At 37.7% G+C, this 21,834-nt stretch overlaps 1 long non-coding RNA gene across 4 annotated transcripts in view; it reads left to right on the top strand.

Moving 5' to 3' along the window:
• LOC116712595 (uncharacterized) overlaps window positions 1-21,834 on the top strand; it is a 119,129-nt gene that overhangs the window by 89,639 nt on the left and 7,656 nt on the right. For 2 of the 4 annotated variants that reach the window (XR_004337577.1, XR_004337576.1), the window contains one exon: window positions 1,288-3,758. This is a non-coding gene — a long non-coding RNA (uncharacterized LOC116712595). Of the gene's footprint in view, window positions 1-1,287; window positions 3,759-18,326; window positions 18,359-21,433; window positions 21,552-21,834 lie in introns of those variants that run through there. The other 2 variants (XR_004337578.1, XR_004337579.1) reach the window with 2 other exon arrangements.

Genomic DNA, 21,834 nt, shown 5'->3' on the forward strand with positions numbered 1-21,834 from the left:
GTCTCGACTAATTTTTCAACGACATGAGATTCAAATAAACCTGGTAAATAACCTTTGTTATAGGCTTGGATTTGACGCAAATAATTTGAGACTTGCCTTGAACTGACTTGAACTTTCCCTTCAAAGACTTGAGACTCTGTCTGGTCTTACGGCAAATAACTTGAAATTTCACTTGGATTTGGGAGGGAAAAAGTTGGACTTTACTGAGATTTCCCCAACAAAGACTTTAGATTTTCCAGTCAATGACTTTAGAAATGAAGCTTAAGTTGGATGAGTGGATGGGAAGTAACGTGACTTGAACTTCAAAAACCTGAGACTTGATTTTGAATGGGGGAAATTTGCTTATTAATGTCTCTGCCTAAACCTCAAATGGTTTTCAGTCTGCATAACCCCCTATTTAAAATTTTTATTTTAACACACACTAATGTATCCACACCGTGTTTTTCTTGAACGTTTTTTCTGCAAATACTGTTTATTATCCAATAACCCTGTATTTTAGCTTTTAATATGCCATATAAATCCAATTTTCTGTGTAATTACCACATGCAATTACTGTCCAATTACTGTACAGTTTGTTTGTTTTTTTCTCTTTTTTGCCAGGTGCACATATGCTGCGCTTTATATAATTGTCTGTGGGCAGTAACTCATGCTTTAACTTGCTGGGCAGATTTCCTTCTGGCATTTAAATGCTCACTTAATTACACACCAGGTGCATTTTCTTATTTTGTGTACTTAGTGCACCACCCCGCTGTGACAAGTGAATTTTCCTTCTGCAAAGACTAAAAACAGGATCTTTCTGATTGGCTTTAATGTAGCAAATCAGCACTAAACGGTGTCTGAGCGAGCAGGTTGTATGTTGCTGTTATTATGTGGCGGCGCTCACAACCCACGGGTGCTTTGCTGGTGTTAACGTCGGTGTTTGAGCTGCACAGATTTTTAAGGCTTTGGCCCCACGGCTGGGCCGCAAAGACAACTGCGAGGTTGAAAATCTGCAGTTTTGGACTTTAATCTGCAGAAGTGCGCGGACGTTAACCTCTGCGACATCGCAGCAGTTTTGTTTTATGATCGCTTTTGGAAACATGTAGCAGCAGATGTTAACACTCATACTCAGCACTGTCAGCTGAACCAATTACCCAGGGCACATGTTGGCAAGAAATGTAAGCAGGGCTGAAGTGTGGTATTTTTATATATTTCTTTTGCAGTTTTTAATCCTTTATTCAGTTTAGAGTCTTTTTGTATTCCCCCCCCACTCCACCGCTAACAGTGTTTTATCTGGTTGTCTTCCAGCTGCTGAGTCGGTGAGAACATGGTCATAAGATGAGGAGGCTGGCGACCGCAGGCTGTGGCGCTGGGTGTCGTGGTTAGCAGCTGCCGGTCCTCAGTGACCTAAACTGTGCTGCGGAATTGCCTGTGGGAATAATCGGAAGAAGTGTTCTAAGGAAGAACAAAGCGGAGAGGTTTGAGCGGCAGTAGGCAAGACTTTAATCGATGCATTGCATCAGATGACCATAAAAACACCAGCTGGAGATTAATGCTGTTAACTTCCCCCGGAGCCTGGGTTTGTTGGGCTTGTTAACGGGTTTTCGAGTTCTGTGGCTGTTTTTTTTTTTTTTTTTTTCTTTTTGTCTTTTACGACAATCTTCACACTAAGTCATGCTGACTCTGTTAAAGTCCCATCAGGTTTAGAAACACGACTAACAAAACCAAAACGCATCCAGCAGGTTGTCCACTCATTGAACTCGGTCCGCCACCGACAAAAACAAAACAAACATCTACCACCCATTTCTGTTACTTGCATACCTTTCACTTGAGCAAGGGGAGTGGTGTGGATCCGGCAATACAAAAGAATTGTTTTGAGCAAAATCTCCCATGATGCATCTATTGACACCTCTGCTATTAAAAGACAGCGATTAGTCTTCTCCTGTGCTACTTCACAACGTTGAGGGATTAAAGAAAAATAGATTTTTGACTCTGTTCAACCTCTCTAGATTGTTCAGTGTACTGTACTCTGCTTTGCTCTCTTCTTTTAAAGTCACTGACACGTTTTGAATACGTTTTAGTTTTGGGACGGTTGGTTTTTGTTTTTGTTTCTGTGGTTTTTAGGTCATTTTAAGAAAAAAATTGCTAAAAAAATAATGACGCTAATCATTTTCAGGTTTCCAACTGATTTTTATTTCAAATCTGGTATTTCAGAGAAGTCGTGCACTGCAAAAACACAAAATCTTGCCAAGTAATTTTGGTCTAGCTTCTAGCACAAACACCTTAGCACACTAGAAATAATACAAAACTGACATACAGTAACTTTTCAGCAAGATGTACCAGCTTGTTTTAAGTCAATGATTTATTGAAAAAGAAAATCACTAGATCCATGTTACAAGTGAAATAATCTGCCAATGGAACTAGTACTGTTTCATCAATATTAAGGAATTATTGGCTTTAAAAAAAGCTCATATTTATTGCTGAAAAATTCCTTGTAAGTTAGTTTTCTCTTATTTACTGTGATATTTGCAGTAGGAACTGGACCAAAACTACTTAATAAGATTTTGTGTTCCTGCAGTGTGATGCAATGTACTAAAACAAATACTCCTGGCCCTCTTGGTGTGAAACAGCTTCACACCATCACACATCTTATGCCGTATTTAAGAGGTGCTTTTTTCTTTCTTTCTTTTTAAAAACATGTTCGTCCCTTGTTTGACACCAGACCGACCTGCTGGTTGCCAAAAAGTTTGTCTTTGTCTCATCTGACCACATAATTGCAGTGAGTCTTTCTAAAGTTTCACAAACTCCACATGTTTACCTTTGTGACAATAGGATGTAAAAAGGCTTTTATTTTCTGGCATGGATCCAAAGCAGCTGACATGAGAGCACCTTGGTGAACCCAATAAGTTACTCCTGGCTGCATTTCAAAACCGTCTGACGTAGAGATTGTCATCTATTGTACACAGGATAAAATAAAAAGACTAAGGGCAATGAGACATTTATAACCCAAACAAACAGGCTGTCATGGTTCCCTAATTAAAATCTCATTGACATTCTGATCAAAAGTTAAAAGTACAATTTAAAAAAGAAAGCTTCAGTGACATGTATTTATTGGGGATTGTTGAAAGCACCTTCAACAATTTGACAATTTTCTATGTGGGGGATATTGCCCCCATTGCAAATATGTAATCAAAGTAAAGGTTACATTTTTCTAATTTTGTGTAACTTTGCTTCAAAAGCACAGTTTATTTCTTGTAGGCTGTCAATTATTTTCACCCGAGGTGACAGACACTGTAAAAATGTGATAAAGAGGACAGCAGATGCTTCATTTTCGACAACAATAGCAATAAAAACAGGTCTGGTCTGCCAAGTTTGACCAATAGTTTTTGCACAAAAACAAATAGTGTATGGACAGGCGACTAAATCTGACTGCATTTTTAAAATAAATGATATCGACATCTGATAAAAGTAGCTTTCTTTATTCTGTCCAAGTCAGCTTTCAGCTAACAAGCTAGGAAATGTAAATATCTCTTTTGGCCTTCAGATGACTTCCCTCCTTCACAAACGTACAGATCTTGAACTTCATATCATTCAAATCATAACATGTGTTTGGCCCTTTTAGATGAGCTTTTCTAGTAACTCTATTGAAAACAAGCTTATTTATGTCCTGGAGTTTGAATGTAAAGCTGCATGTCAGACTTTGCGCTTTATTTTTGTATTTAATGACTTTTGCAATTGTTTTCCGCCAATATTGAATCAAAATAAATGGTTTCCTTTGACTTATAAGCTTCATGTGTGTTATTGCCATTCAGTGCTGGCCGTCTACTTTTACCAGATGTGTAAAAAAGAAAAAAAGAAAAGAAAATCAGAAAAGAGAGAGAAAACTCATTGCTGTTGTTCAATCTGCTTTTCTCTAGAAGGAATCATTTCTCATGCTAGATGGCAATCAGCTTGAGCGGCGCATTGCAGGAGGACGGGAAAAACACGAGCAGCTCAGCTCTTTGTTTGTGTAGTGAACACAAAGCGAAGGAGGCACGCAGCCTGCCAGTGTGTTTCTGTTACGGCAGAGCATGGGAGCCTGAAAGAGAGGGAAGAAACTGAACAGGAAGGCGGGTGTGTGAAAGAAGCTGTAGTGAGTCAGGGTGTGAGCAACGGAGCGGTATTTTGGACCCTATAAAGTGCGATGTGCTCCTCTTGTTTTGAACTCTGGCAAAAGTTAATCCTGGCAGTGGGAAATCATCTCAAACTGAGGAAGTTCAAAACTCTGTCGTGTTGCGTTCGTGTCCCCGAATGGACCGCTGTTCACTTTTTCCTCAAAGAATCTCCAACTTCTTTACTTCACATATTGGTTCAGTTCAGTGAGCTTTGTGCTTTAAATAGAGTCATCCAGTCAGAGAGGTGACTCAGAGGTGACTGTGTTTGTGTTGAAAGAGTTACCTAGCTATGCTGACAAAGCTTCAAAAATAGAGGTGGGAAGCATCGGCTTGCCATCCTTTCTTCTATTGTGAGTGTGCTGCTTCCTCTGGCTTCTGCTCTGTTTGTGTCCACAGATGCTGAGAATTATCAGTTCAAGTGATAATGAGCGGAAATGCCATCTTGGCTAAACTGTGCCAACAACTCTCAGTTTAGCACCTTTTGTAAATGAACACAACGTGAAGAACACGCCCCATGCACTTCTCATTTTTTAGGAGAAATTACAAGTCTGAGTAAAGTACACAGTATACATTTATTTTTACAAAAGTCCCTAATCTCCATGACCCTTTTTAAATGGTGAATGTTTGTTTTACAGATCAGATTATGAGACCAGACTAACTATGGGTGCCATTTAATCATCAGTCATTCAGTCACAGATCAGCTTCGAGGTCTTGGGACCTGCTTGAAAGAAATTTCCCAAAGCGATGTTTGCATTTGCACGTTCTAAAATCTTTCTGATTAGCCTGGCCCCATTTCTAGAAAAATGATCCAAAGTGTTATGCTTACCCTGACAAACGCTTGTTAAACCAGAAGAGACTGCAGGTTTTCTTAGGTATCAGTTTAGTGCCCATGTTGGGTTAGTGTGTGATGAACACACACTACATCAACATCCTGTCAAAATGCAAAAGAATGTGATTTATTTCCTATTTCTTTTTACCTTTTTCTTTCAAGTTTGGATGTTTCTCGTGTACTGCTGCAGTTCAACGCTTTCGCAATCCAGAAAATGAGCATTTGATGCTTGATGCGTAGAAAAACTCGACAGCAGAGCAACCAGTGTTTAACTATGTGTGTGAATTTATTTGTGTGCAACATATGAATATATTATACGTAATTTCTGGCCTACGAAGACAAGTGTCAACACTGAGGCGTCATTGTGAAGCGTAACAGCTGAGAACTTACTGAAATCTTAAAAACAGTTTAATTATGTAGATGATGTTCTCATTTACCTGGCCAGTCCAGTTACCTGCTGCTTAGCTTGATCATTACAATCCTAAATACGACATCAAATTAAGTAACATTGGCAGTAAAATTGTGGGGGAATCCCCCCAAACATCTGGCCCGTCTCCATGCAGACCGGATAAGGAAGAAGTTGGATTTATAGAAAACGGCTCACATTCTTTCTTCTCCCAGAAAGAGATTCTCAAATCTGAGTGTTTATTTCATTAGCCTAAATTAACAAAACTCTTTGCTATTTAAAAAAAAAATAGATAATAGTTATGTTATGTTGTTTAGAATATTTAGTAATAAACATGCATATTTTAAAAAAATGTTTGTATATTTTTTTCTTTGTGTGTCCTTAATATTCTTTCAATTAATTTTTTGTCTTGTATGCTGATGGACACTGGAAGCTCTAAGCAGTAGCTTAGTCTGTTTTGCCTTTGGCCGGCTCTGATAGGCCTACATGAAGAAACCACTCTGCTACCACTGGCTATTTTGTTTTGTTCCATGCATGTTATTCAATAATAATGGCAACAAATAACCTTAAGCACAGTCATTAATCATTTACTCGCAGTTACTGTGAGCCTGAAGCGTGACTACAGCGCAGACACAATCAGAAATGACTAAGAAACGGACTATTCAAATCAGCTATGCCAACGTAACTTTCAAATTATGAATATTTTCCTCTGGATGAATACAAGTAATCAATTAAAGGAACATGTTGAGGCATAAACCTCCTAAGAAAAATTTCAAGTAGGTGTATTCTTCATAAACATAAGCTACACTATAAAATCAGATGCTCCTGGTCGCCCTCTGCTGGCCTGGAGGCTGTAAGAAAAGTATAATTTCTAATAGATGTTTACTTTATCAGTTGTTGGGAGTTTTGAACTGGCTTGATATCACAACATCCCACAAGCAGACCAGTACACACCTCCCATCAACTTTTATTAGGCTGGGAATTCATATTTTAACTTACCTTAAGTATAAAAGATAAGGTCCTAAGTCTACAACTTCTTTCAGTTGGATCAAATCTGAATCTATTGACATTTGCCAGGTTTGTGTTTCTGCTCAGATCAGGATCTGGCCTCCCCAGGTGGCGGTGGAAGTAGGCACAGTCTTTTCCTCCCAGGAGAGAGCTGGGAGCTGCCTTGGCCTGCAGACTCCAGATAACTGCTCCTCATTGGCCTCTCCTCGCGCTGCTGCTTGTAGAGATGAAGATTACCATCGCCAGGTGCAGCCAGTGACAACTGAGACAGCGCAAAGTGTGTGGGGAAGCATTCCAGATTGATGACACTGAACGCTGCACGCAGCAGAAACACAGCAAGCTGCAGTTGGGGAAACATTAGAGGCGTCTCTCAGAGACTTTTAAATCTGCCAACGTCAAAAAAAAATCTAAACTCTACATTTTTGAACATATCTAACGATGGAGGTACGGGCTCTAATTTGCAACACAAACCACATACTGTAGCTTTACAAGATGCTACACTAGGCTATTCCTTTACTGTTGCTTTCTCCAAGGTAATTTAAACTAGATATTAACAGATTTTCATAAAACAAAAAGACACTGAGAAACTAACCAGATCTACTTACCACATCAGACTGCTAAAGCACAAAGCATGAAACGAATTAGTCTTGCACTGTGTACAGTTTATCAGCTCAAAGGGGGAAAAAAAACATGCTAAAACTTGTGGGTAGATCCACCCTGGCAGCTGAAAGGTCAAAGCATGGGAGGTGTTGTTGGTACTGAGGACAGAGGTCACTAACATGTCAATTGTACTTATCTGCTCCCAACACTGTTGCTTATTTCACTTACAATTGTTTAATTTTAGCTTAGCTATTGAATTATTTCTGTAAAGAGGTGAACTCAGCTCAGTGTAAGCTCAGCTGAGTTTACACTGAACTCACTGAGTTGAGTTCAGTGTAAAACTGAACTCAGCTCAGTTTTACACTGAGCTGAGTTCCTTTAATGTTTTGGTCATTGGATGTTTTCATCGGAAACCAGTGATGATTTACAGTAATGACAATAGATTTGTATAAATAACAACAAAGGTCACATAGCTAAAATTATGATGAGATTGGATGAGAACTAATCATTTCTAAGAATACATTTGCTTGGTTTTTTTTCTCGCATGTTAGCCAGATGTGGAAAGCTCTCCACCCCCAACATATATGGGCAGTAATGTCATGAGTTGAAGTAAAGTTGAAGTAAGTCAGCAGAGTTAATGTCAAATGGGTGTCAGAATGTAAAAGGAATTGGACAGTCTTTTGCTTCTTTTGTGATATAAAAATTTTAAAATATTGTATATATTCTGCCCTGTAATTTGTTGTAAAATGATGGTGTTAATAATAGTGTTCATTTTGTGACAGTACATTGAGTCTTTTATTTTCAAGGTCATGTCAGGGATGGGACAGGAAATCAGCCACTTTGTTGAGTTTTTCACTCAGTCACACGTGAAGAGGTGCATCTGTTGTAGTCAGGTTCTTGTTTATGCCCACGACATCACCGTCTGCAAGTTTTCTTTCTATATTTTTGAGTAGATTTTATTTATTATCTTATTTGAGAATGTGTGAAGTAAATGTGGAATTTGATAGCTGCATAGTGCTTATGGGTTTATGTTGATTTATTTTGGGCATGGCATTATAATTTTCTTAGTTTAACCTTCTTCTTATGATAATAAATTAAACGCAGCTATTATACTCAAGCATTCATTCAACGGGAGTTAGGCTTACTGCTAAATTGTGATAAGAAACACAAGGAGAGCAGAATATCTCTCTCTCTATATATATATATATATATATACTGTATATATATATATATATATATATATATATACTGTATATATATATAAAGAAAATCAAACCAATTTTAAAGTTTTACACATACAGTATGTTGCAGTTACATTTACAGTAAAAATTACATGAGAAAATCCAACTACCAAAACTTGCATGTACTAGATTCAGTAGATAATGTGTTTATTGGTTTCCCAACATAGTGAGGAAGTATAAACATCTAAATTAGGACCTGAATGTACTTTTAAATCAGTCCATAATAGATTTTAGTTAGATCAGGATGGCAGATCATGATAGGTAACAAGTGAACGGGTTTTCTCACAGGTTTTGTAGCACTTACATCTAAGCATAAATATCTAGTCTGCCTTTTAAACTATACAGCCTGATAGGTAAACAATGGAAAGCCATTAAAGGGGGCAGTATCATGTAAAATTGACCTTTATTTTTAGCTTTACATCATGTTACGATGCTATTGCCTCATCAAAAACATACCTGGAGAGTTACCTTGATTCTTTCATGCATGTTTGAGAAATCCTTTAATCTCCATGGCAACCATCCAGCTGCGTAAAACGCCTGGGTGGGCATAGCGCCACCAACTAGGTGCAGTACCTCCTCTGAGCTGCGGTTTCCGTACGTCCGTCTCACAGAGCAGCTCTCCTTCATGGCTCCTCCACTCGGCTCCTTCAGACTAGCCAGCAGCAATTAGCAAACACCTGGTGGAACTGCGCACCTGCTTAGCTCATAATACGCAAGCTACGTCTGGTAAAGACGTTGTTAAAGGGTTAATGGAGGAGTGACGTTGTGACGACTTCCTGAAGGCGGAGTTTCAGGAAGAGCAGGAGTTTTTAAAGAGACAGAGGCCCAATTTCAAGGCATTAAATCAGGAAGTAAAATTTCTTTTTAGTCGTATTTGATATAAATAGCATTTTGATAACAACTGAAGCTAGCATAGTTACTTGATTATACTATAATATGGCACTATGTGCCTGGAAAACACATATTACTGCCCTTTAATGAGGTCCACTGCTATGGCAGCAAAATGCATCCTTCTGAAGAAAAGTTTGCTTGCATTTCAACAGCAGGTTGGTGGAGATTGGAAATCAGATCTCATGAGCGTAAAGGTTATGAACTCCTGTGGAGCTTAGGTAAGGCTGCAAAGCTTGTTTTTTAGACATATTGTGGTTTTGATGATGAAGGGACACATGTAGAAAAGAAAAAGACATAGAATGACAAGATTTGCGGTAAGTTTTTGAAAATTGAATCTGCTTCATGTTCATTGTGCATTTTCTTAATTATTTGTTCCAAAAGTGTATTTTGCTTTTGCTGAATGCTCAAATGTGTTGCAGCTGGGTCACATAAACTAAAAAGGAAAATAGCTGTAGCTGTTAAAGACAGAACTGACTGTGACAGGGGGAAAAAAAGAAGAAAATATAAAGACAAATATCTTTCCTTAATTTTAACACTGGCTGGAAATGCTGGCTGCATTTGAAATAAAATTTAAAAAAATATTTGATACGCTTGGCTAAAAAGTGGAAAAACGGTTTGTGCTGAAAAGGTCAAACTAAATGTCAGACATAAACCCACAAATTTAACATTATGATCTTTGTGCATTGGTGCAGGTTTTCATTGCTGACTGAAACAATTCATTTCTCCGTGGGTTTGATTTTATCAGATGACCTAAACAGACACCTACAGAAAAAAGATCGAAGCAAATGATGGTGCTTGATTTTAAAAATGCTACAATGAGGGTGTAGCATTATGTGCGAAATTATGTGTGAAAATTATGACCAGCTGCATCTTTCTTCTTTGCATCTGTCTTTGAATTATAATAATCAGGATATGGTTTGCATTTGAGTCAAAATTCAGAAAATACTTGTATAAAAGATGCTTGTGCACATAGGCTACGACATTTTGTAGCATTTTCCCATTTACTTCCACTTGGTTTGCAGTGGTACAGTTTAAGCTAAGAGTCTGGCATTAATAGATGAGTATAAAGGCAGTGGAAGTGCGTGTCGTTGTATGTCTCTGAAATGGTAAGAAGAAATGCAGCAGTGATTGAATTATTTTTCCGCAAAAAAATCTGACAGCTTTTCTGCTTGAAAACTCTTTCACGTTTCAGTGAAACTGCTATTCACTGACTTGCACTTTATGCACCTGTATAAGATTTGTGTTTGTGTTTTTTTTTCTTCTTTTTTAGAGGGAGACAGGGTTTTTCTTTTTGTCAGCATTCCCTTTTTTTTTTAGTGTTTAAGACCTGCAAATCTTGGACTGGCCACTAGAGCATTTTTGTGCAGGGTGGGTATTTACTAGACCCTTAGTGTCTCGCTCATAAATATTTCCCTCTATTAGTTTTAGTCTTGTCTGTCTCTTGTGTGGACTGGTGCGTGAATCACTCCTTGCACCCTGCTGGTATTTACATTATTTATGAGCTATGATTTTTGTTGCACTCCAGAAGTGTTTTTTGCCTTTCGAGTTTGCAACCAGGAAATTAGTTTTGCAGAAGTCTTGAGTACAGCGAGTACAATACTTCTTGTACTTGTGACAGCATAAGCATTTGTGTTCTGTAGCTCTATTCTTTCTTTTTTTTTTTGTAAATAAAAAAATAGTTCAGAAGGGGAAGCTAGTTGCTAGCGGTATTGACGGGACAGGCGTCTTTGTCAAAAAACACAGAATGGTTTCTGCTCTCTGTAACTTTCATTTTAGTTCTCCATCCTCTAACTTTCAAAGATCAGCAAGCATTAACACACACACACCGGGTGTTCCTACCTTTTGGTTTTTCACATAATATCTGATTCCTGTAAAAAAAAAGAAGTCTACTGTCTTTACGAGCACCATAGGCTGACTCAGCACTCAAAACTGTTCAACTCACATTTCTGTGAGTTGAACAGAAATGTGTTTTGATCATCATACTGTTTTGTTTCTACAACAATTTTTTTTTATTTTATTTTTTTACAATAGTATAAGAAATAAAAACTCAATGGCTTGCTTAATTATTTTCAACCTGGTTTTGTAAATTTCCCAGCAACACGATTCAGCAGCACCACCCGTAAATCATGACATCTTAAAAACACGGGGAGAAGCATTGGCACGTTTTTCTTAAAATGTCTGCCGCTTAATCACCCAGGTGTTTTTTTTTGTGTGTGTGTTTTTTTTTTACAAGTTCCTGTGATAAAATTGACTCACAGTTCACCTTCGTGTTGCCTTCTGACGTCCGCAGCTCAGGCAGATACTCATCAAGGTGTGCTTTGTGTGTGCACTGGGATCAGACCGAGTGTCATGTTTTTCTTAGCAGTGGTGACTCACTCACCGCGGCGTCTTCTTATCGCTGCTCTTCTAAATCTGAAGAACTGGTCATTTTGAATGTATGCAAACCTTACAGGTATGACTGTCTCATTGAAAACAGTTTTTTTTATGGTTAATAAAACTGCTTTACCCAAAAATCATGGTAAGAATGTTGAGGTTTTACTGGCAGTCTGTGTTAAAACAGTCTTTTGTTTCGAGGATTTTCATAAATAACACATCAGGAAACCTTCTTGCTTAATAACATGTGACTTTTATTCTCAGTAGGGTTAAAATGAGTTTAAACTAACCCGGCGTAAGGATTATGAGGATTAGGCTGAAGTTTCAATATGCACCTACTGTACAATATCCACATACACTGTTCCCAAACTACCATTTCACTAAATGCCAACATTTCCAGTTAGCATTGCTTTATTATTTCAAAACCAGCATAGAGCAGGACTTTTTAATCTTGCTGAGTTAAGTCATCAAAAGAGAAAATAAATAGATATCAACTGGATGATTCGTTGAAAGAAGCAGTGTAATTGTCAGCTACACTGACATGTACAGTGGTGAAGTGAGGAACATTAACAGGAGCGTTCCTAAGAGACGGAACTCAAGGAACGTCTAAGTTTTTCCCAGCAGCCCGTCCCTCAAAATCCAGGATGACTGGCATCCATATAAAATTTTCTGCACCAAAAACATTTTTTGTTTGTGCTTATTTTCGTCAATAAGTCTTTCAGACATTGTACTATATACACGATCACTTACTGCACATGGTACTACAGTGTCTGAACGTGGAAAATGTAGAGAAATATTTTGTTTTTGGCTTACTTTGCTAATATAGCTGGAAAATCTTACTGGTTTTCAAACGAAGAAACATGGCTAAACTGGGTTTGAGAAAATTCCTTACTATCAGGTAAATAGTGTAAGTAGCTGCTCTTCTCTTCTGAAAAGTTTCTAAAGAATCTAAATCGACTAGCGTGAGCAAATCTTTTTGGTTATTTTTGTTTGTTGGGCGTAAATCACAGTTACTTGTTTTCTGTTGGTTTGTAGATCCAAACAATAATATGTCCAATGAGTGTATTTACAAGGAAATCAAATCACAAAAAAACCTAAACAAAAATTTTAAATTTAACTGACGTTCAATTTGTAAAATAATTTCCTTCACACAAATGATTTTTCACTTAACACGGCCTCGTTCAATGCAACTGACCAAAGTCACATTTAGTAAAGAAGTATGCAAATGCTAACTCTCTCAAAAGTGAAAAAAAGGCAATGCACGCTAATAGAACAGAGATAATTATTTCATTTATTTATCTTTTGGTTCTTCCAGTGTAAAATAAATCAGTTTATTGACTTTTAATAAACAAAACTACAATTTCATGGCCAAATCCGTAGAATTTTTGTCTGTGACTGATTTCTGAAACAACTGTGAAAAAAAAAAAATAACAACACACCTACTGATACAAAGTATTGTCTAAATTTATAGAAACCAGACTACAGCTTTCTAGACTGACAAAAAGTTGCACTAACAAAAACTATACACTTGAATAAACTGTTGGATGAATCCGAACAATTCATCCAACAGTGAACTGTAGTTAAAATATATTTTTTACACACATGAGCAGACGCTTCCTTCCCGTTTTATTAAGGCGTGGGTTTGGAGAGGGAAGTCACCGGAGCAAAGAAGACCGTCCACGTCTGCGAGGGTTCAGGCATGTGTGAAACACTGACAGAGGGAATATGCCCAGACATGTCTCAAACCAATCTTACCACACACACGCGCGCGCGCGCACCCCCGCACGCACACAAGCGCACACTTAAAACAGATAGGCACAGTTATTTTTGTCTTTGTGTTCATAAACACTCAAGGACACACACACAGCCAGGGCCTGTAGTCGAACACCAGCTGCTCCCACACATTTACCACCCATAATAAATCAATCTCAGCTGAGACTCTTATGTTTATATGTTGGGTCACCCTAACAAATCTCGCACTGTTGAAAATAATTGTTCTAATCTTAATAGTTTTTCTTTCACTTGAATGACTTGGGTAAGCCTCTCCTAAATACAACGTACTGCTATGCATTACCTTTAGTTCATGATTTACGAGCATGAGATTGGAAAACTACAAAATCACTTCTTATCTGGTCAGATCTGCCGTTTGCAACTGGTGTAGTCTTTTAAACAATTGTGTAAACAGGAAGTGTGGGAAATTAAAAACAAAAGGAGAAATATGGGTCAAAAAGTGACACGCATGAACTGGGTGCATCTCGGTGACAATTTTTTGCAAAGCTCTCAATCAAACGACCAGGGATGCTTCAGCAAAGACTTTTTAACAGACAGCCATTAATGAAGCGGCTTCTCTTCTCCTGAATGTCAAGCAGAAGGCAAATCTTTGTCGTAGTTTTTTGGAGACGTTTCACTTTTCGTCCAGTTCTGAATGTGGCTGGAGGTAACAGGGGTCACAAATTGACACATCAACAACAATCAAACTAATATGGCTCCAAAGGGGCCATTTGGAACACAGGGCATCACAGCATAGAATTGGTTAATCAGTCTGAGTAAATGAGTCTGCTTACAAGAACCAACAAGTAGTCACTGTTTCCAAATATAGTAACCTTGTGTAATATCTCCAGAGTGAACCACTCTCTGCTCAAGCTAATCAAATAAAAAAAAAAAAACAACCTTGCTAAGTTTAATGTTCACATAAGTGTCAACACAACTGTTAAAGGTGAAGACATTTACTGAACTGATTCCTAATCAAACATTTTGCTGTTAGGCATCTTAAAGTGTGAAGCATTACCCCGCCCCGGACGATTTTTTGAACAATTCAATGACAGTGGGCGGAGCCAAGAGGCACTGAGGGGCCAAGTGAACACAGTCTGTAGGGCAGGATGTCACCGACAGTCGTAGCAGAGGAGACACTTTCCACTCCTTGTCAAAATAACATAAGTCACATGGTTTCAAAGTTGAGCAACACTATCAATCATTGCTCTCCACGTTTGCTAGTCCAACTCCTGGCTGAGTGACGCAGTTACACCCAGCTGTGCTGCTGTAACCAATAGTAAAATTCAACTGCATATCCTCCGGTTGACCTAATGAGGTCAGCACTGAGAAGGTTTGGGGCAGAATACTTTAGAACTAAACAAATGTATATAAAAATGTCAACATTTGTACAGAAACATGAAGATGGGATTCTTAATACCATATTTTCCAGACTATAGAGCGCACCTCACTATAAGCTGCCACCTACAAAGTTTTTTTTTAAAAAAACAGGAAACTGGAAATGCAGCAGAGGGCTGCATCCTTAATAAATCTGCAGCCCTCCATCTCCAACGCCAACCCATAAATTCGTTCACAGAGCTTACATGCAGCGGTTCTATTTCCCTCCAGATCGACAGCCTTCAACTTAAAAGCTTCATCATATGAACTTCTTCGTGTTGTTTCCATGATGAAGGCGTATGAGTTTGAAAACATTTCTCCATCGTGCCTGCTGCTAGCATGTGCTTGTTCTAAATGAAAATCAGCGCTTTCTTCTTTGATTTCCAATTTTGACTTCCAATGATTCACTTCCTACTAAAGAGCCCCCTGGTGGATGAAGAAAAACTCACAGAAAAGCCGCACCGGACTACAAGCCGCATAGTTCAAAGAGTGGGAAAAAAGTAGTGGCTTATAGTCCGGAAAATACAGTAAATAGTATTTACTGTAAAAGAAAGAAAAGTCAGAAGGGTTGAATCACACTGAAGGATAGTAAAAATTAATATTTTCATAGTGATCGAAAAGAATCATATCATTAATACAAGTGGATGAAATCAGCTTCCTCCATATGGTGAACAGATTTAGCCTTAGATGGTGCGAACCTCCATCGTCAGGATGAAAATCAGGGCAAAGCATCAACTCTTCTTCACTTGAAGGAGGCTGTTAGAGCATCTCTGGATGCGTCCTGGTCTCTTTTCTTTTGAGGTTTTCAGGGAACCTCGCCCAAGGCCCAACCCAAGACATCCTGAACAGTCAAGATGAATCATTCTTGTCTGAAAGCACTTTGGGATCCACAATTGGCGAACGTGTCTGATGTCTGGGTTTCTGTACCCCATACACACAGCAGGAAGACAGATTTTTTCCTCCATAACTGAGACATACTCATTTCAGATGCCTGTCTGTCATGGAGGGTAAAGAAATAACTGAGACTAAAAAAGGGAGTGGTGGGAAATGAACGTTTTCCAATTCCCTAATTCTTTTATGGCAGTTCTTGTTTCTAAAAAAGTGTATCTACATACCGATTGCATAATGATCTAGTTCTTGCTCATAAAAGTGACAAATAACCTTTAATGATAAAGTCCAACAATCTGGGGGTGAGTTTGTTTACTGAAAACTGTCTGCTCAGTCTATTCAGTCAGACTTTATGGTGTGTCATTATTTTCTTCTTAAGTTGTAGAATTAAACAATGGCCGCTCTCCTTCAAGTTCTGACCACAGGGTTTCATTACATGTCTACTTGAGTAATGGCTGATTACGAGGTTTTTCCTAGACGGAAGAAATTGATGCATGTGTGTTGCAGCTAAGTTAGTAAAAATAAGAAAATGTGATCCACTCACTTGTTGCACCAACTCACTGGAAAGTGACTCAAGCCAATTTCGACCCCCAAAAAACGTGACCCTAACAGTAACAGACAATAATGTGGCTGTAGAAAAGCTTTGAATATAGGTTTTGGCCATAGATATTCCATATTCTATACGGTTTAGTTCAATTTTAAAAATCCAGTGCATTGTATAAAAGATGCAACTGTTGAACTTGTTTAATTTATTACATTTTAAACACAAAGAGGTACGCATGTGCACGTAAATATCGCGACTTTGGTTTCACACTTGAAGGGAACTTGCTTTCTTTCTTGCTTCTTCAAACCAATGTCTCTGTGTTGAAATATGAAACTGCACAGTCATACCGGCCCTGGTATAGTTGTTTATGATATCACCAGGAAGTATGCAATTCTTGTTTTTAAAAGTGTGACGCCTGAGTCCAAGTGCGGTTTTAAAAACTGCCTTTATGCGCTGAAAAAAAGATTTAGCAACTTTTCAGGTCGCTGTAGAAAAGGGCCACAGCTACAGAACAACGACAGAAGGAAATAAACAGAGAGATAACTGACAATACACAAAATTTATGACAACAAATCTGAAACGATTGCTGATAACATCTCTTTTTCTTTTTTTGTTCAAGCATTACTACAAAATGAGACATCTGAATGATCGTTATGACTACAAATCTGATACAAATGAGGCAGTGATCCAACTGGATCACTACCTGTCTGCCAGAGAGTGAACCAACTCTGATCTTTATGACAACAAATCTGATACAAATGAGGCAGTGATCCAACTGGATCACTGCCTGTCTGCCAGAGAGTGAACCAACTCTGATCTTTATGACAACAAATCTGATACAAATGAGGCAGTGATCCAACTGAATCACTGCCTGTCTGCCAGAGAGTGAACCAACTCTCCCTCCTTCAGTTCACTACAAAATCCATTTTGTCTTTCCACACATAATTCTGCTGACGCCCACGCTGCTGTTAAAATCAATAAAAATCTTGAACGGGTCCTCTATGTCAGATCATGTCCTATTTTTAATGACGCTGGATATTAAAAGTCTTCCAGAGTTCATATGAGGGGTAAATAGTGCCCCCACAATTAAAGTGCAATAGTCCAGACTTCCCAAAGATGACCTGATAATGTATCACAACCAAAACCAACCAAAAGATAGATTTTGTCTAGCATGACTGTTTTCAGTTCATGTATTTGTCTATTAATTGATGCATTTATAAAAAATTTTTAACAAAAATTGTATTATTATTATTGTTGCACCAGATATTATTGTTTTTTTAAAAGTCTGATTAAATGGAATTATTAAAGATTAGTTATTCATTCACAAAATGTTTAATTAACTAGAGCTTTTTTTGTAATATTTACATTGGATTAACACTGTGAAGTGAATGAAAGGCATTCTAACTGTGATATGGAGGTTTGATATAAACATACCTCCTTTTGACAGTGCTCGGTGTAAAAAAATTATTAATAATAATAATAATAATAATAATAATAATAATAATAATATATTTCAAAATAAACTGTGTATGTGAAATCCCTCCAAATGTGATTTTGTATCAGTTCTACATTTTTATATAGGCTGTGAGTGGCCAATGTTTCCAATGAAACTAGAACTTTAAAATCTTAAATTATTAATATGATTTAAGTTACGAAATTCTGGAAGGAATATCATGAGCCACGCCTAGTGACCTCTCACCCAGATGATAAAAATCACATCACTCCTATCACTAGAACTATCTAAGAAGCTCTCATTCTCATCATCTTTTAAACAAATGCTGTAACCTTTGGGTTACCGAATGAATGTTTAATATACCTAATGTTCTTATAGCTGTTCTTATAACAACATCCAATGTGTGACATCTGTGCCAAATGTACAATATGCTGAGGCCATCTTTTAGCAATAACCTCATTCTCCTCATAAATAAACTTTGCATGTGTCAGTGTCCCTCTAAAAAGACACCCTTCAAGGCTCTCTGGTTATATATCTGTACAGGAATAGCTCAGCCAATCAGCAGAGGCAGGTAGTCTGAGTCATGAATCATCAGCCAATCAGCTGAAACGGTGATAAAAAACAAAATGAGTCACAGTTGGTGAGGAAGAGAGCTGAGGCACCGAGCAACAGCTCTTTATTGGTTAATTTGCTCAACCAATGACCAAGTGGGGATTCATGAAAAGTTGAAAGAAGACATAAAAATAAATGACATTGTTTGTGCTTAATAAACATGTTTTTTTGTTTGTTTGTTTGTTTTTTGTTTTTCACCAGGTAACATCAGCTCACTCAGCTGTACAAAGCAGGTGGGTACAAATAGAATGCAAATAAAAAGCAGACATTTGTCTGTTACTTCTAAAATCACACACAAACACTGAAGTAGAGTTATCATGTTAAACTGGAAATAAAACACTGCTTATTACCTGCAAAGACCAGAATTAACGGTCATAAATGTCTTTTAAACAAAACACTCTGTTACTTTCCAACAATCTGGATTGTGGCTGAACCAATGAGTGTATAGTTCCTACATAAAAACGTGGAAAGACTTTTATTTTGAAACATAAAAATAGGTGTGGCTCAGGTATTTTCATCTGATCCGTTAGATGAGTAACTGCTACACTATAACTGATGAGCAGCAGGTTTTACCAACACTACGCAGGTGGCTGTGCTCTGGTGTAATATTTTGCCACTACTTTTACAGTTTACTTGAAAAATGCAAATATAATTTTTAGAAAAATGTGAGCATGGAAACTGTAGATTATAAAATCACGAGGAAACTTGGACTCAAATGTTTAGTTCAGCTACTAAAGCAACATATCAAACTTTGTTGGTCTCATTCAGAAATATGCAGTTATTAAAATGATCTTTATCAGAAATATAACTTTTTTCAGACAAGAATTCTCCATATTAAGACTGTTCCACCTAATTTTACTACATGTCTGTGGTTACTTGTTTTAGCATATTACTTGATCTCAGACTCCTCTGAGGCATCAACATCAAACATCAGGCATGTCAAAACTGAATTTTAAGGTACAAGCCAGAAAAAAAAGGACTTCCTTTGTTCGTTTTTGTAAATAACAGCATCGTGTCCCTTTATTCTGGGATTATTCAAATTAACTGGTGGTTTATTTAAATCTACATGTGATCTCCCTGTCTCTATACTACTTTATTACTTGCTGAGTGACCTAATCTCTGGCAGACTATTTACATGAGCGGTACTCTCGATAGCCATAATCAGCTGTTGTGAGCCTGCTGATTCACTTCTCATTTGTAACACATTTTTCACTTCCTGGATGTGGTTGTCTTCAAATGCTCTGAAAACACAGTAGAAAAAACAAATAACTTGCAGATTTGGACTGTGCATCAAGGACTCGTTCTCCTCATGAATAAACCTAACGCTGTTAGAGGGACACATCTAATTAGGAATTAGAAAAGTTGTTTTAAATTTTTCTAATTGTTTTCAGGAATTACTAATTGCAAACATTTGTCTCTGAATATGCTCTATTAACTCTCATACTATCAGACCCTCAGGCCTCAAATAGGTTCAGTTTTTGTTTTGAGTTGCTCAGTTTCATGAGGTTCATCGACTGCGGTGTCCAAAATATAGCAGAACAGAAAGTCAAACAAAGATGAATCACGAATTTGCTTCATATAATCTGACCTGAATTTCAAAGGACCTCACAGCCCTCAGTGAAATACTTTAGACATCCTCTAAAAACACTTACCATCATTTATTTTAAGCGTTTAACCATGAAACATACCTCGATATGTGTTATGCACATTGGAAACTGTCTTAGCACAGTTTTCCTCATGTCTTCTTTAGAGGGTACAGCCAACCAGGAGCTAAAGAAACTAAATGGTGCTCCTGTATTGGCTGCTTTGTAAACACCAGCTCATAGCGTGTCGGACAGATTTGTGTCTGGGTGTTTCCCCCTTCTGCATTTTGTTTTGAATATGTTAAATATCTGGAAAAGGGAACGCTTGTCCAAATATTTGCGACGTTCCAGAGAAAAATGAGCAAATAGGTGAATCTGCAAAAACTGAAGTGCGAATAGGCGGGGTCCACTGTGCTCTCCTGCAGGACTGACTTTGTGTTTCTGTCCCATTTGAAGGGGAGCTTCCTCCCAGTCTAAAATATTTTGTAGACTCCATGGACTGTTTTCCTGGGTTGTCCTGTATTTAGCTCCAGTGATCATGCTATTAACTCCATGACCAGCTTCCCTGTCTCTGCTAAAAAGTGTCGGTGTGTGAATGTTGTGGTCTAAGTAACGCAAGATACTTACTTCTAATCTCAATGTTACTCTCCAGCCCAATGCAGGAAAACAGAAACATTAATCCCTTCATTAGGAAGCAGCTCAGTCCATACTTCAATGGCTGGATCAATGGGATAATTTGTTGTTTTTTTTATGACAGAATATGAGTTATCTGGAGTAAAGAAATTTCCTAAGTAAAGGTTGAGAGTGAGTTTTGATTATTTTGAAATTGCTGCTAATAGAATTGTTTGGTCGTGTTATTTGGTTTCAGACTTTGCTATATTGAATTATAATAATAACAATGAGGAAGAAAAGCTGCTTCTTTTGAACCTTCTGAACAACACACCGCTTTGTGTAAATATGCTCACTGCTGTTCCAGTGGAAAATCCCTGATTTTTGACACAAGGAAGTCCTCTGTTTTCAAATCCCATGCATGGGTCTTTGTGAGATTCTGAGTACCCACAATACAGGATGAAGTATAGATTTTTTTTCAATAAATCAAAACACAAATAGTACCTGCAGAACCTTGAAACAGATATTTATTTTTTTATAACTATTGAAACAATTTCAGTAGTTATAAAAAAAAGTGTTTAACCCAGTAATGACAGTTTTACCTCTATGTGGTGTGACCCATACACTGAAACTGCAACTCCAAAGTTTTAAGTGATAAAAAATGTATTAATATAAAACTGAATTCACTGCCACAAATTATGATGATGTATTTTTTTTTATAATGCTTACACCGTTGTATAATTTTCTACCTACCCTGTTTGAAAAAAAAGTTAATTGTTCAAATCAAACCCAAACGTACGTAAAAATACATAGAAATAATTACATTATTGGCAAAAAAGTGTTTAGTAAAATTAAATCAATGTGTAAATGAAAAGTTTTCTGCAGATACGTTTGCCTTTTGCTACAGAGAGCGTTGATTAGTATTACTTTAGTTTTTGTTTTTCTGGATTTGCAGCAGCCAAAGGAAAGCTGTGATATTTCTGTTTTGTAACAGTGACTACGACTAATCATGGTTATTATTTATGCTAAGGCTGATTGATTTTTTAGATGAAACCTGCTAAGATTACAGATCCCACAGAAACAATAAAACACGGACACCTGTTCTCCTCTAAACAGCACTGGACCAGTTACGGCACGCAAAAAAATGATGAGGTCCTTTCCCCTCCAGTCACTGCAGATTCCACCTCCGGCAGTGAAGAGGAAGGTGGGAAAAGGAGCGCTGGTGTACTTGCAGGTGAGGCTGGGCAGATCTGGGTAAATTCGGGGACCGGTACAATAACAGGCACATGTTTATTCATGTTTAGAGTACGCAGCCGCTCCTGTTGTTCGAATCAGTTGCCTCTGCTTCCTGGTGCTTTCATTTGAAGCTGGAATTTACCCGACTCTACAGAAAATGAAACCAGCGGAAGTCGCAAAAGGAGCAAAGACAGAGATAGTTTATAGAGGATTCCATGCTATGAGTTAACTCTTGGAGGAAAATGAATTTAAGAGCAACTCCAACTCAACAACTCAAATGC

Source organism: Xiphophorus hellerii, chromosome 22 (genome assembly GCF_003331165.1).
Source record: "Xiphophorus hellerii strain 12219 chromosome 22, Xiphophorus_hellerii-4.1, whole genome shotgun sequence".
In the NCBI taxonomy this organism is placed as follows: Eukaryota; Metazoa; Chordata; class Actinopteri; order Cyprinodontiformes; family Poeciliidae; genus Xiphophorus; species Xiphophorus hellerii.